We start from the raw sequence: 17163 nt of genomic DNA on the forward strand, positions 1-17163 counted from the left end.
CAGTGAGAAGCCAGCATAGCAATTAAAGTAGTTCCTGCTTGCTGCAACCAGAGAAAGCCCACGTGTGGCAAAAAAGGCTCAACACAGCCAAAAGAAAAAAGACATTGAGTGATCTGGACTGACCAAAAAGGAGATTCAGAATGCCAGTCTCCAACCAAACACCAGCCACGTTTATGTATTTTATGTACAGGATTTATAGCCCCTGCTCACCGCAAGGAGAGAAAAGCCAGGAGCACAGTGAAGACCCAGAACAGCCAAAAATAAATTTTAAAGTTATTAAACAAGAAGAAAAAATTTCCTGTAATGAGAACTGCATTCTTCTTTATAGAAACTGTTTCTGTTCCATGCTCATGATGACATAGCTTCAAATACTTTTGAGAAAAACTTGTTTACATCATAATATATAATAAATAAGTGAATACTTCATCAGTGTAACAGAATGTCAACAATTACTAGATGATCATTTGACGGTAATCAGGCAGTTTTAATTTTTGTTCTCTCTTTGCTTTGCTGTCTGTTTCCAAAAGCTCTGTCAGATATGAACAAAGCAGACTACAAAACAACATCTTGAGAAGACATTACAATTTAGTTTCACCAAAATTATCACCAACTTTGCACTATTTATAAATATTTCTATGTGTATTAACTGACTGAACTCAAGTCCTAAAGGAACTTTCTTCATGTTTATAGGGCAGCTACTATGTTCCCTGTCATTGTCTTCTGTGCATTGTCACATTACAAAAGTCTCAAAATAACTCACCGACTTATGTATTTGTTAGTGTAAGGCAGAGAAGAAATGTAAATTAAACTTTAAATCTCGGTCACAACACGTGGACAGAGAAAATAATGCTAAGGAAGAACTTGAAAAAGCAAAAGAAATAGGGTAGCATGATTTGAGAGAATCGCATTGAAACATATATATTACCATATGTAAAATAGATAGCCAGTGGGAGTTTGATATATGACTGGGCATCCAGGGCCACTGCTCTGTGACAACTTGCAGGGATAGGGTGGGGAAGGAGGGAGGGGACACAGGAATGCCTATGGCCGATTCATGTTGAGGAATGGGAAAAACCATCACAGTATTAAAAAAAAAACAAAATTCAAGAAAAAGGAAATTCTACTACAGCTGACAATGAACTATGGAGCATATTTATTAATTCTATAATGTTACATCAACATTTTAATATGCTTTGGAAAACTAGACTTCTATTTAGTATTTATTAATATTAAATATTTCTAAACATTACTGTTCATCCAGTTCTGTTCTGTTCAGTCGCTCAGTCGTGTCCGACTCTTTGCGACCCCATGAATAGCAGCACGCCAGGCCTCCCTGTCCATCACCAACTCCCGGAGTTCACTCAGACTCACATCCATCAAGTCAGTGATGCCATTCAGCCATCTCATCCTCTGTCATTAGGCTAGAGTAACAATGTCTTAGGCAATAGATAGTAAATAGCAATTTTTCTGTTTAGTAAAACAGATAAATATCAATTTACTACCATCTTCAACAACCATATAGAATAATGGAACATATCTGTACAGCAGGAAAAGGAATGAAACGAATTCATAGCATGAGTAAACATTCAGTGTTTTGTTAAACAGTCTCACTGTGGTTTCTCCGATGTTTGACTACTGATACCTTTAGACTTTAAAACCAACCGCTTCCTATGCTGCCTATCTGGGCAGGATGAGAAATTCCCATCAGGTTGGAAGTCTATAGTGCCCCAACTAGAAAGCTTCATCAGTTAACAAACATTCTCATATCATCTGTCCCAGTATCCAAACCAAACTTTGGATTTGCTTCCATCTTGTGCTTTCAGTGACTTCAAAGTAACAAGAACAAAAAAGTTGGGGTTGAATCTATGAAATTTCTAGTTTATCAAACAAACAAAAAAATGCCACCATGTAATGTGCATTCTCAATGATTTCTGGACTTCCCTGGTGACTCAGGGATAAGGAATCGGCCTGCCAATGCAGGAGACGAGGGGGTCAATGCCTGGTCCAGGAAATTCCCACATGCTGTGGAGCCACTAAGCCCCTGAGCCACAACTGTTCAGCCAATAATAAATAAATAATCAAAAATAAATTGTTTCAGAATTCTCCAAGGTCAAAAAGAGGTACCACTTTTAACCTTAGTTCTGAAGTTTATTTCCTAATAGTTTACATGTTTATTTTCCTATTTTCACTTCATGTAAATCAGGCGCATACTAATGGTTTTATTTGGGAACAAAAGGGGACATTCGGAAATATCATACAGGAACATCCATAAACAGGGGAGTAGGTTTTAGGGGGCCAGAGTCTATAAAAGCTCCACTATGGACAGAGTGTGGAAAGAATAACTCAAGTGCAAATTATTAGTATATAATCCCCAAATTAACTATTCTTTGGTTTCACCATGCAAAGAAACTCTAATAGATTCTTTCAACCTTGAGAGCCTTTGGGGCATTACTAGGTTCTGTGATGAAGAACTGAAAAGGGATAAAACTGTGCTGTTTGAAGAAAAATGATTGTTGTGAATAAAGAAATATTGGTTATACGAATGCAGGTAACTCCTTCAAAATACTGATTTTTCACAAGCCATTCCTAGTGGTCACAGGAATTCCAGGTTAAGAACCTACCTTGCAACAAAGGTGACTCAATCCTTGTTCAATCCTTGGTTGGGGATGTAAGATCCCACATGCAGCAGAGCAACTAAGCCCAGGTACCGCAAACACAGAGCTGGCATACTCCAGGGCCCCCCTGCCAGGATGAAAGGTCCTGCATGATGCAAAAAAGATCTCGTGATCCACAACTAAGGCCCATTAGAGTCAAATAAATAAATATTTTTAAAAATATACTGATTCTGCTTCCTTTGGATATATAATCAGAAGTGAGACTCTGAGATCCTATGCATGTTCTCTCTTTAATATTTGAGGAATCTCCGTACTGTTTTCCATGTACTATTTACATTCCCACCAACCATTCACAAGAGTTCTTGTTTATCTGTATTGTGCAAGTATGTGGCACATGCATGTGATTTGGAAAGACATGGAGAGAACCCCACTGCACTGGCAGCAAGAAATAGCAGCTACATCATCTGCAGAATAAGCCTTTGTACTACAGGTTGCTATGGAGCTGATGGTCCTTGAAGTCTACGAATAATCCTTTCCTGTGCCTGTGAGCTAAGTCACTTCAGTCATGTCCGACTCTGTGATCCTATAGACTATAGTCCATCAGGCTCCTCTGCCCATGGAGTAGGCTGCCATGCCCTCCTCCCGACTCAGGGATCGAACCCGCGTCTCTTATGTCTCTGGCATTGGCAGGTGATTCTTTATCATTTGCACCACCTGTGGAGCCCGAGCCTTCCTTATATCCTGAGAATTTTTGGCCCCTCCCTAAGGAAATCCCTCTGCCATCAAAGTTTAGCACTATCCATTTCCCTTCTAGGCTGAAACACCCTTATGAAATTTCATCTGGTTCAACACACTCTCCATACATCCAATAATAATCCACCCATCGTGCTATGCAATCCCCAGAAAGATTCCAAGGTTTAACAACTCATGCATTTATGATGGAATAATACATGAATATGCCCAAGCACCATCCAGACTCGACATCTATTTTCAAGTCACAGTGACCCCAGCCAGTGTAAAAACTGTTGTCTCCGAAGTCTAATAATAAAAGACAGATGCTTATGCTGATGTACATCCCCCAGTGAGACTTCAACATCTTCCAAAGATACACTCCAAGGTCTTTTTTTTTTCCTTTCAAATGCATTGGAAACCTTCTTCATTAGCAACTCAAACTAACAGAAAATACTAAAGGTAACGGACAAAATCATCTCCGGGATTTTACCAAGTTATTTTACAGGTTGCATAATGATTCTTGTCCTTCCAAAAGAACTCACAAAATCTACCCCATGGAGTTGATGCTGTGGGGAACTTTCTGGATCCCACCGCCAGATGGGTGACCAATGCACCCATCTTCCTGCACCCAGACCTCCCTGTGGGCTCAGCTCAGGCCTTGATTCTAACACACTGCAGGGTAACAGTCCTCTTCCCAATTCCACTTCCTTACTTCCTCCACAAGTGTGATCATGACTTACCAAATCAATCTAGGCAGGCAAACCTCTGTCACAACATCTGTGTCCCAGGGAAACTGAGCTAAGACACTGTGGCATGCCCACCCTTCCAGGCACCCACAATTAGCCATGAGCCCACATCCAGGTCCTCCAATCTGAACGTGTTGGGACCAGCCTAATAACAAACCAACTGGAGTGAGTGGGGCCACAGAAGAATAAAGAAAAATAAGACTCAGAAATAAGGTGGGGATCAGGGGGCTGATGCCATTCGCAGGCAAAAGCCAAGATCCTGATCCTTGCATGCTTTTTATTGTTAACATCTACTTCCTTTTACATACTCTAAAGACATCTGTTTTTTACAATCTCAGATCAGGGACAACTATATACAATGAACAGTCCTCAATGTTCTGGTTAATGTTCAAACCTTCAGGCCTTTCATGATTGTGTTTAGCCCTTCAGCTAGTGACCACCTTCCTCAGCAACTCCCTCAAGTCTCTGGTCTGAGAACAGTCACTAATGGTTTTCCATCAGTCACATCAGTACTTCAACATCTTGTTTTTAAGATGTTTTTCCACGATGTACTTTTTACTGCTCCCAGCCCTTTGCCTGGGGGTGATAAGAAAGTCATTCTTATTCTTCAAAGAAGCCCTTTTAATTATAGTACAGGCCTGTGCATAGCATATTCTCTACATATCCCCTTTTTATTTTTAGAGGCTTATTTTTTATGATTATTGTTGACCACAGAAGCCAAAGCAATAGTTGCTAATTGCTGTTGTTGTCCGTTGACTTTCTTGGTGATTTGCTGTCAGACTATGTAGAAACAGAAAAAATTAACATAAAACCAGCCATTGATCCTCCAATAGTTTTCAAGTGAGGAATGGGATTTAATTGAGAAATTCCATCTGCTGCTACTTCCAGCAGATTGCTGCTGCTAAGTCACTTCAGTCGTGTCCAACTCTGTGTGATCCCACAGACGGCAGCCACCAGGCTCCCCCGTCAAAAGGTGTAGTTTCTGTGAGAAAGTTTCCATAATCTCTTGTTGTAAGTTATTAATATCCAGAGATAGATTACCTTAAGAGGTGTTGTTTAACTTTGTCCCAATGAAACGATGATTCATTATATTTATGAGGAGTGACACAAAAAGGAGTAATATTCCAATCACACTTAAGACAAATCTGTTTTTGAAGAGTATTCACTTGATCACCTAGTTGTATACAACCTGTTGTAAATCAGGCATTTGTGCAGCTAATTTTCCATCTATTTGTCTTTGGGTGGAACAAAGAACATCAGAGTCTTTATGCCATTCTTGCACAAAGTGCACAGTCTGTACACTCTGATGTAATGCTGCTCCTGTAGTAGCTACAGCAATAATTCCTAAAATGGCAGCAATTAACAATCCAATAAGCCGTTTAGTGCATTTTAATACTTTCTTAAGGATCTGTTCTACAATATAGACTATGGGGCTATCCTGCTATGGTCTATTCATTTTTACAAGAAGCCTCCAGATCTGGTTTTTAGAATATATAGAGAATAGTCATTCTGAAACTGGAGGGAAGAATTGATACAAGTGTAAAAAACAATTTTGATAGGTAAGTAACCCAGAAGAGGCATTATAAAAAGTAGGTCCTATCAAAAATATGAAAGGTAAATGAACACGTGCTTTAATCCAATGGGTTGAATTTTTATAAAAATGTAAGGAATGACCTGATACTGTCAAATTAAATTGCCCCTTCCATGCTGTTATTGGTTGGAAGGCAGCTGATATTTTCCACAATTCTGAATGTAAAGGCAATTAAGGTAATTGATTAAGGTAAGGGAGGAGAGAAACTCCCTCCATGCCAATATACAGAGCTATTAACAATGTTATTCATGGAGTCTAAAGTATTATTTAACAATATAGGCAAATCCAAATTATTATTTTTATCCAAAGGATATCCTCTGGGACTCCAATCAATAATTTCTCCATCAGAAGTATTGGCCATAATATGTCCAGTTTTAGCTTTATATAATTTCCATTGTACCCAATGTTCTATTCCAGATTTTATAAAAGTAATACAGTTAGGTATATGGGGTGGATAATAGTATTTTATCCTGTGATATTAAATGAAAATGCCTCTAATAAGAAAAAATGAGTTTTGTTCCCTTGAGGTTCTTTAACTATAGATAGCCAACTTTGTAATCCTCTTTTAAGACAATGAGTTTCCACTCCCATACATATAGGTGTAAGATCTGTTCCCACAGTATAATTAACACTAACATTTGAAAGTTGTTGGCCCTCTTCTGCTGGTTATAAAGGAAAGCTTGGGTCAAAAGGTTCTGGTAACCAAGAAGAGTCATTTATGAAAACTGGAACAGAAGAATCTTCCCACGTAATTGGTCTTAATAGGGGAAGATTGGGCACATATGCCCCTTAGTATGATTGGCACCTACCGTGGTAGTTACCACAGGTAACATAGCCAAAAACAAGGTAGCCGAGGTCAAAGGCTGTCCCTGTTCTTTGACCAATTTTTCCCCTTCAATGGTCAATTTCTTCAATTGATCCCAAGTGGGCGGTTTGGCTTTGTTGGTCCTTGGAGCTGGTTCGGGGTAGTTGCTGATCGTCAGTCTTGTTAGCCACATCATTGGCGGCTCTCCGGGAAGATCAATGTCGAGCCTTGTCCTCTTCTTTTTTTGACATGCCTTCCTGGTATCCAACAGTGTTGTCCATCATCTGAAATGACAAAAGCATAACCTCGTCCTTTCTGAAGCCCCATTAATTATAGTACAAGCCTGTGCATAGCATATTCCCTACAATAACTGAGACCGCCCCTGTCAACAGTTTCACACAACTCATGATCCCACAACTGCTGCAGGGAAGAGCCAATTCTGATTCCAAGTTGGAACTGTTTCTTTGCCTTGCTTTTCACTGCTTCTGTTATTATACTAATCCATAATGGCTGGTCTCAGAGGAGGCCTTTGTTGAGCTCACAGGAAGATAATCAGACCTGCCCACTTGTGAATGGCTGCAGGGATGAAGAGATGAACACTGAAGGCTGGCTGTCCCTGAGAAGTATTGCAAGACAGATGGCCCTTTACTGATGGCCCTTTTTACTTTACTTCCTCATTGCTACTCCCTTTGTATTCTCCGTTGGACTCTTTCCTCATTGCTACTTTCTCTCCTTTTATAAAGGAACCTGGTTACTTTGAGAAATTAGTCAGCCATCTTCTTGGTTAGTTGACTTTCAAAATAAAGTTGGATTGTTTTCCTCAGCAAGTCCTCTCTCTGAAGCACTGGCCTATCTTGCAGACAAGCAGAGTGACCTTGAGCTCAATCACACCACTGTACTTGGAACACATGTATACACCATTAAACTTGCTCTCTCCCACAAGTCTCCTGCAGACCCCAACAGGTTTGGCTTTACTCCCCCCCCCCCTTTTTTTTTTACCACTTTTCTATGCACGACTGAGCAACAGTGCTAAAACAGCTAAGACCACTGGGCATGGGCATCGCAACAGAAAACACACAAGCTGCAAATGCAAGGGCACTGGGCACTCAGTATGGAGACCAAGAAGCTGGCCCTCCCAGGAAAAGGAACTGGGAACACCACAAAGTATTAAAGTCCCCAGAGATTTGATTGAATTGAGCTCAGTGAAGAAGTCACAAAGAGAGAAAGGCCCAGTGTCACTGCCCAGTGTCCTTCCCCACTCAGAGCTAACTAGAAGATACCCCAGCTCTTTAAGACATGTTGCACACCAAGACCTGAGCCTATTAATAAGCCTGTCTCTACATCCCACACAGCTGTGTACAGCACTCAATATTGTCTTCCCAATTCCAGGACAACCTCCTTTCTCTGATTAATCAATGAAGACAACCCACTCCTACTCAACTCTATCAATGGTCTATTAGCTGAAAGCATTTTCAACTGATATCTTATCTCTGACCATATTCCACCTACAACAGTCCCACAAATAACTGGGCCTCATTAGTTGAAGCTAACTGCTCCTCACCCCCTCTTCCACGCCATACATAATCATCTCAGGCTTGAGTCTAGCACAGGCAGTCAACCTCAATGCACAAAATCTAAAATTAGCCCTCAAATATCTTCATATTCTCCAGTCTCTTAGGATATTTTCCCACTATTATACATCACTTTCCACTGCAACTTCAGCAATCCACAAGTCAGCATTATCCCCATTGGGTTTCATTGACTGGAAAGCATCCAACCAAAACCCACTTTTTAAATTCAAATAAAATTTTATACACTACTATCAGACCAAAGGGGCTTCCCAAGTGACTCAGTGGTAAAGAATCCACCTGCCAATGAAGGAAATGCAAGAGATGGGTATTTGATCCCTGAGTCAGAAGATCCCCAGGATTAGGAAATGACAACCCACTCCAGTATTCTTGCCTGGGAAATGCCATAGACAGAGGAACCCATGGAGCTACACTCCATGGGTCTCAAAGAGTCAGACACGACTGAGCACAGTGACCATTTTATAGTTCTCTTTGATTCTAGTGCTCATACCAGTAACTAGCTGTAAGGCAAGTGCAGAGAAAAAGAGAGCGAGCCAGGCAGTCAGGCAAGCAAAGGAAATTTATTAGAGGGAAAAGAGGATAACTGGCCCTTAAGGAGAACCAGCTTTCTCCCTTTCTGACAGACTCCTTCTTATACCCCACCAATGAAAAATTCTCTGAAGGGATGGTCATGTAGCCTGAGGTCTGGAATCTGGTTGTTTCGCAGCTTTGAGAAGACAAGCACCAGTGAGATAACAGGATGCCATTTGGGCAATTTGATCAGTCTCACAGATCACTGCACTGTGATTTTATTCTTCATTTGCAAGGTCAACATAACAAGCCATCTTATCAAGGAGAACTCATGTGGGCCCTATCACTAGCATCACTGAAAATAATCTCCTAAAATGAAGACTCTTTGTAGTCAATTTACTACCCTGTTCATGTAAACCAGAAAAGGAAAGTAATACACCTCCATCACACTGGAGAAAAAACTGCAGCTACACCAGCAGTCCCAAAGCTGATATTCTAAACTAGTTCCTGAACACCTGTTTTGGGATATTTATAAGTTGAGTGCCATGTCTTAATTAAAATGACTTTTCCCCTATAAATTACTATGCATTTCGTGCACTATATGGGTTACTGTTACCAAGACCAAGCTCGCTCTGCTTGACAAAGGATAGGCCCATAAATCCGAGCGACAATGTGTTGAGGCAAGGAAGTACTTTAATGGGGGAGCCAGCAGATGGAGAAGAGGGCAGGCTAGCGCCTCAAAATAAGCATCTTATTGGGATCTGGATCCAGGTTCTTTGATAGATCAGAGAGAACAAGCAATGAGGAACTAAAGTCAAAAGGCACAAGAGAGAGGGAAATGAAGTGGGGAAGTAAAGGGAAAAAAGGTCTTCGGTCTTGTAAAACATCTCCAAGGGAATGTCCAGCCTTCAGTAGGGGTGTGTTAATCTGTTCTGTTCACAGATGGGCAGAGACAAACGATGTCTCCTGGAGTTGAACAAAGGCCCTTTAGTTTACAGTGAAGCAGAGGGGCAGGATCCTCCAGGCAAGCCACTGAGTATGATTATAATAATAAAAGCAAGTCAAAGAAAACAATTCCCAACGTGGTACCGGTGGGGGAACAGGAAGGTTCTAAATGATCCGAGACCACGGAGAGGGAGGAGAGGGGAGCCCCCCAAGCGCAGCTTCAAGGAAAAAAAGAACCCAAAACACTACCTCACGTTTCCGTCGACCGCACCTACCAAGTCTCTGCTTCGGAATTGGCTGTAAACTCGCTTGCGTAGTAGGGCGACGGAAGACCCCTCCGCCGTAGGTGTCCGAGGAATACCACAGCGAGGGGCGGGGCGTGTGCCGCGCCTGCGTCTGGGCGTGTGAGGGCCGGGGTCGAGCCAGGCTCAGAGGACCCCCCTGCACGTGGCTCCGTTTGGTTCCCGAGGTATCTCAAAAGTACTTGAGGGTCTTTCACGGCTTGTGTTGCACCATTGATTCCTCATTAAAGTAACTGTCATTAAAGTAACAGTTTTAAAGTAAAAGCGTAAAATTCTGTGGGAATAATTACGTTGGAAATAAGGTTTCCTCTTAACAGGATTCCTGCTGATGAGGCGGAAGCGGTTCAGCCTTGTGGAACAGAAACCTTGTGTGGCGGAGGGGCTGGAGGTTGGTAGGGGTGGGTGGGGGTTGATGTGGGGTGGTGGCTGGACCCAGAAATATTACTGCAGTTAGAATTAACTTAAACAGTTTAAGTAAACAAGAACTGGCTTTGTGTAGGGATGACAAGCTAGAATGTGAAACGCACAACTCTTAGAACAGGCTACCTCACAGTAACACCTGTCAGAAGAAAAATGTCTTGACATTCCACTTCTTCAAGGATCAAGCTTATTAGTCACTGCGGTGGCCCAGCGACAGTGCACCCTGAGGGGAATGCAGGACGGAGAAAAGCAGGCACAGTTCTTGTGCTTTGGACATTCTGGCCTTGGTATTTCAGGAAGGGCCGCTTGGGCCCATCCTCCTCCTCAGCAAGTCCAGATAAGTTTTGGGGAGCCTCCCCTGGTTTTCAGATCTCCCAGTTATTGTGTGATGACCCCACATTTTATTTGGCAGGGTATGAACAGTTAAAAGATACAGGAGGATCCTGGTTGAAAGATACTGGGATTTGCTCGGTTGAAAGCCACTCACTGCCACTTCCCTGGTGGTCCAGTGATAAAGAATCCACCTGCCAATGCATGGGACACCGGTTTGATCCCTGGCCTGGGAGGACACCACGTGCCTTGGAGCAACTAAGCCCGAGCAACACAAGTACTGAGCCTGTGCTCTGCAACAAGAGTAGCTACAGCAGTGAGAAGACTGCACATAGCAACTAGAGAGTAGCTCCTGCTTGCTGCAACTAGAGAAAGTCCACGTGCAGCAAAAAAGGCTCAGCACAGTGGGGAACAAAAAGACTTTGAGTGCTCTGGACTGACCAAAACAAGGGGATGCAGAACGCCAGTCTCCAAGCAAACCCCAGCCAGGTTTATGTTATGTGTACAGAATTCATACCCCTGCTTGCCGCAAGGAGAGAAAAGCCAGTTCAACAATGAAGACCCAGCACAGCCAAAAATAAATGTAAAAAATCATTAACAGAGAAAAAAATGTCCTTTAATGAAAACTGCAGTCTTCTTTATAACAGTGTTTCTGTTCCACGCTTGTGATGACGTAGCTTCAAATACTTTTGAGAAAAACTTGTTTACATCATAATATATGATACTTCAATCAATACTTCAATTTAATGGATGTCAAATTACTCTATGATCATTTGATGGTAATTAGACCATTTACTTTTTGTTTAGCAATGGTAATATATTTTCTCTCATTTCTTTGTTTCTGAAAGCTGTCAGTTGTGGAAAACAAAGCAGACTGTAAAATATGACGTCTTGAGAAGACATTAGGATTTACTTTCACCAAAATTATCAGTTTTACACTATTTATAAATATTTCTATGTGTATAAACTGAGTGAACTCAAGTCCTACTAAAGGAGCTGTCTTTCTTCATATTTATAGGGCACCTACTATGTCCCTTGTGTTAGGGTCCACAAGGGGCTCGTAGTGTACTGTTGAAAAATGGCCCATTGTGGTGACCTGACAAACAAGGGATAAAGTCCAGTGACCACATTGCCCTGGTGGGATCCTGTTTTGCTCTGCTGGGCCAGTTTCTCAAGACTACGTGACCACCTCACTGTGAGACTCCTCAGACTATGTGATCACAAGACCCCAGCTGCGGGATAAAGATAAAACTAATGCCCTCTCCCTGCAGGGCACAGCTTCCCATCAATAGGGTATAAGAAGGGTTGGCTGTAAAGGGAGAACACTGGCTTTTCTCTAAAGCCAGACACTTTCTTTCTTCCTATAACAAATCTTTCTCTGCCTGGCTCACTTTTTCTCCAATCTTGCCTTACACCTTGTCATTGTCTTATGTGCATTTTCGTGTTATAAAAGTCTCAAAATAACCCATAACTATATATTTGTTAGTGTTAAGGCACAGAAGAAATGTAAATTAAACATTAAATCTGCATAACATGTGTATAGAAAAAGTAACACAAAGCAAAAACTGGGCTTCCCTGATAGCTCAGTTGGTAAAGAATCCACCAGGAATGCAGGAGACCCTGGTTCGATTCCTGAATCAGGAAGGTCCACAGAGGGAGGGATAGGCTACCCATTCTAGTACTCTTGGGCTTCCCTGGTGGCTCAGCTGGTCAAGAATCTGCCTGCAAATGCAGGAGACCTGGGTTTGATCCCTGCATTGGGAAGATCCCCTTGAGAAAGGAAAGGCTACCCATTCCAGTATTCTGGCCTGGAGAATTTCTTGGACTGTATAGTCCATGGGGTTGCAAAGAGTCTGATGCGACTTTCACTTTCAAGGAAAAACTATTAAAAAAAAAAAAGAAATAGGATGGAATGATCGGCAAGAATAGCATTGAAACATATATTACCCTATGTAACATAGATAGCCAGTGGGAGTTTGATGAATGACACAGGGCACCCAGAGCCACTGCTCTGTGAAGACCTGGAGGGATGGGGTGGGGAGGGAGGTGGGTTCAGGAGGGAGGGGACACATGTATGCCTATGGCCGATTCATGCTGATGTACGGTAAAAAAAAAATCACAATATTGTAAACAAAAAAAAACTAAAGAAATTCCACTACACCTGACAATGAACCATGGAGCCATATTACTTAATTCTATAATGTGACATCAACACTTTAATATCCTCTGGAAAATGAACTTCTTAGTATTTATTACCTAATAAATAAGTCTAAATATTAATGTTCATTAGGCTAGTGTAAAAATGTCTTAGGCAATAGATCATAATTAGTAATTTGTTTAGTAAAATAGATAAATAGTAAGCTACTACCGTCTTCAAAAACCATATGAACAATGGAACATATGTGTACCATAAAGGAATGTTATAAATTCATGGCATGTGTAAACATTCAGTGTTTAAGAATATAAACAGTCTCACTGTGGTTTTTTGATGTTTGATTACTGATTCCTTTAGACTTTAAAAACAACCGCTTCCTGTGCTTCCTCTCCGGGCAGGCTGAGAAAAAAAGACTAAGGCCCCTTTCCTTTGATACCAACTAGTAGTTCACCAAAGCAAGAACCCTTCCCTCCTTGCCATCCAGTAATCATCTTAACACTCCAAGAGTCACCATTCCATGTTCGTCAAGCTTTTCTTTCCAACAGCATGGAAGTCTACCCTGCTCCGACTAGAAAGCTTCAGCAGTTAACCTTCTCAAAACACTTTAGCACATGGCTTCATCTGTCTCAACATTCAAACCAAACTTGGTTCCGTCTTCTTCTAGTGGGTGACTGCAAAGTAACAAGAATAAAAAAGTTGGGGACTGAGTATGTGAAATTTCTAGTTTATCAAGCAAAAAAATTGCACTCATATAATGTGCATTCTAAATTATTCCTGTGGCTTCCCTTGTGGTTGACTGGTAGGGAATCTGCCTCCCAATGCAGAACAACAGAGACTGATTCCTGGTCCGGGATATTCCCACATGCTGTGGAGCTACTAAACCCAAGAGCCACAACTATTCAGCCAATAATAAAAAAATAATAATTTCAGGATGCTCCAAGCTCAAAAAGAGGTATAACTTTTAACCTTATTTCTGAAGTTTTATTTCTTAATTATCATATGTTTATTATTCCTATCTTCACTTCATGTAAATCAGGCACATACTATTAGTTTTATTTGGGCACAAAAGAAAACATTAGGAAATATCATATGGTGCACCTATAATATGCTACACATCCATAAACAGGGGGAAGGTTTTAGGGGGCCAGAGGCTATAACTGCCCTGCTATGATGCCAAAGAATGCGTCAAGAAGCAACACTTAGAACCGGGCATGGAACCACGGACTGGTTCAAAAGTGGGAAAGGAGTCCGTCAAGGCTGTATATTGTCACTCTGCTTGTTTAACGTATATGCAGAGTACATCACGCAAAATGCTGGACTGAATGAAGCACAAACTGGAATCAAGATTGCTGGAAGAAATATCAATAACCTCAGATACACAGATGACACCACCCTTATGGCAGAAAGTGAAGAACTAAGCAGTCTTTTGATGAAGGTGAAAAAGGATAGTGGAAAAGCTGACTTAAAACTCAACATTCAAAAAACAAATATCATGGCATCTGGTCTCATTACCTCATGGCAGATAGATGAGGAAACAATGGAAACAGTGAGAGACTTCATTTTCTTGGGCTCCAGAATGACTGCAGATGGTGACTGCAACCATGAAACTAAGACGCTAGCTCCTTGGAAGAAAAGCTAAGACCAACCTAGACGGCATATTAAAAAGCAGACATTACTTTGTCAACAAAGGCCCATCTAGTCAAAGCTATGGTTTTTCCAGTAGTCATGTATGGATTTGAGAGTTCGACCATGAAGAAAGCTGAGCGCTGAGGAAATGATACTTTGAACTGTGGTGTTGGAGAAGACTCTTGAGAGTCCCTTGGACTGCAAGGAGATCAAACCAGTACATCCTAAAGGAAGTCAGTCCTGAATATTCATTGGAAGGACTGATGCTGAAGCTGAAACTCCAATACTTTGGCCACCTGATACAAAGAACTGACTCACTGGAAAAGACCCTGATGCAGGGAAAGACTGAAGGCAGGAGAATGGGACAACAGATGATGAGATAGGTTGTTGGATGCCATCACTGACTAGATGAATATGAGTTTGAGCAAGCTCCAGGAGTCAGTGATGGACAGGGAAGCCTGGTGTGCTGCAGCCCATGGGGTTGCAAAGGGTAGGACACAACTGAGTGACTGAAATGAACTAATGGACAGAGTTGGAGAGGATAACTGAAGATATTGGTATATAATCCCCAAATTGTCTATTTCTTGATTTCATCATGTAAAATTCTCACAGATTCTTTCAAACTTCAGAGCTTTTGGTGCATTGCTAGTTTCTGTTATGAAGTACTGGGGAAGCATACAACTATTGGAAGAAACATGATCCATTCAGAGTTACATAAAAATGATAACAATTTTATTAGACCATAGGACTTATGATACATTCTGAATAAAACATTAGCAGACTGTAAACAGCAGCAATTAATTCTGAAGCAGAAATGTGCACATACTTTTCTGGTTCTTTTGATTAAATTTTCTTCAAGAAAAATGCTCTCTTCCATTTTGAAGAATAAGTTTCCATTAATCATTTATATGAACAGCAATTACCAGTTAAGGGAGAAAATGACCAGCATTTCCCTGATACTACTGCTGCTGCTGCTGCTGCTGCTAAGTCGCTTCAGTCATGTCCGACTCTGTGCGACCCCATAGACGGCAGCCCACTAGGCTCCTCTGTCCCTGGGATTCTCCAGGCAAGAATACTGAGTGGGTTTTCATTTCCTTCTCCAATGCATGAAAGTGAAAAGTGAAAGTGAAGTCGCTCAGTCATGCCCAACTCTTAGCAACCCCATGGACTGCAGCCTACCAGGCTCCTCCGTCCATGGGATTTTCCAGGCAAGAGCACTGGAGTGGGTTGCCATTGCCTTCTCCAGTAACCTGTTAACTCTGTGAATATTTCATGAAAAAAAAAATACAGTATTCATTACCTGTGCTAGCTTGCTTTACATATAAATCCTCTCATGTTCCAGTTTTGATCTTTGGGTTAAAGCTTTAGCATACACATTATTTTTGTGTGGTTTCTCTGAAAGAGATATATTCTAAAGTCTAGTGTACTCTGAAGCCTGCAGAAAGCCCTTGCTCATTCATTTCTAAGACTCCTCTTCATTATGGACTCTAGTTGTCTAATACTTAAATTCAAGCTGAAACTTTCCCACTCCCATTGCATTTGTAAAGCATTGCTCAGAATGTTCCCCAACTTGATGTTTTGTGAAAATCCTCCCGACAAAAACTGCCTTGTGTGATTTAACTCCAGGATATATATTCTTACATACCTAAAGTGTGAGCAGTAATTGTGAAAACTGCCATAGTCATTGCATTTCTAAATGTAAAGTATTTGGTGAACCCTAAGTTTAAGGCAGTACCTAAAAGCCTTGACACATTACTTACACTTGTAAGGTTCTCTCCAGGATGGATCATCTGATGGTTGGTGAGATGTGAGCCCCGAGTTAAGGTTTTACACAACCATGTCACTTGTAAGCTTTCTCTCCAGAATGACTTCTTTACTGAATCATGACTTCAGATTGTTATTCAAAAACCTTGACATGCTCATTACTATGATACAGGTTCTATCTAGTGTGAATATTCTCAAGAAGCCTAACATGTATACACCTGACAAAAGCCTGGCCACACTGATTACATTTGGAAGGTCTCTCAAATATGGATCACCTGATGCCTTTTTAGGCCTGAATGCCACCTGAAGGATTTGCCACACTTAAGATTTGTAAGGTGTTTCTGCATTATGAATTCTCTGATGATGGGAATGATGAGACCTGTTATTGAAGCCAGGTCTATACACATTACAGTTATGTTTCCCTCCAATCTTAAGACAGGAGGGATTTACCATGCTCTAAATGTATGGCTTCTCGCCAGTATGAATTTTCTCGTGTTTTGTAAAAACTGAACCACTTCCATGGCACTTGGTACCACATGCACTACATGGGTAAGATTTCAATTCAAAATGAATTACCTGATGGTTAGTGAGGTCTGAGCACAGAATCAAGCTTTGCCACACCTACCACATGTGTGTGGTTTCCCACCAGTTTGACTTTTCTGAAGGTCAAAAAGTTTATACACTTTACTGCATTCACTGTATTTGTAAGTTTTCACTACAGTATGGATTCTCAAATGATCTGCAATGTCATTCCTTTGACTGAAGGCTTTGCCACATGGTTTCTCTCCTATTTGAACTGCCTAATGGTTAAGGCTGAACATGCATTAGAAGAATTTCCACATTCATTTCACTTCTTTCGTTTTTATACAGTGTGAATTCTCTGAATAATGATAAGGCCTGAACTTGGACTAAAGGGTTTAGCACACTCATTATATTTGCACTATAATGTACTCACAACTGTTCCATTTCTAATGTTTCTCTCTAGTATGAATTATCCAATGGTTGCTAAGATGGTCATTTCAAGTAAAGCACT

The 17163-nt window shown here is 41.1% G+C and overlaps 1 protein-coding gene and 1 long non-coding RNA gene across 4 annotated transcripts in view; one reads left to right on the forward strand and one right to left on the reverse strand.

Annotated features, from left to right (window-relative positions):
• Positions 1-17163, forward strand: part of LOC129631040 (zinc finger protein OZF-like) — a 281286-nt gene that overhangs the window by 15619 nt on the left and 248504 nt on the right. The gene's annotated exons all lie outside the window — the stretch shown is intronic.
• Positions 1262-10049, reverse strand: LOC129631064 (uncharacterized). Of its 2 annotated transcripts, none has more exons than XR_008703877.1 (4): positions 9809-10049; positions 6494-6773; positions 2622-2760; positions 1262-1421 (listed from the first exon to the last, which is right to left on the reverse strand). It is a non-coding gene; the product is annotated as an uncharacterized LOC129631064 (long non-coding RNA). The 2 variants fall into 2 exon arrangements; XR_008703878.1 differs by having other exon boundaries at positions 9783-9859.

Source organism: Bubalus kerabau, chromosome 17 (assembly GCF_029407905.1).
Source record: "Bubalus kerabau isolate K-KA32 ecotype Philippines breed swamp buffalo chromosome 17, PCC_UOA_SB_1v2, whole genome shotgun sequence".
Taxonomy (NCBI): domain Eukaryota; kingdom Metazoa; phylum Chordata; class Mammalia; order Artiodactyla; family Bovidae; genus Bubalus; species Bubalus kerabau.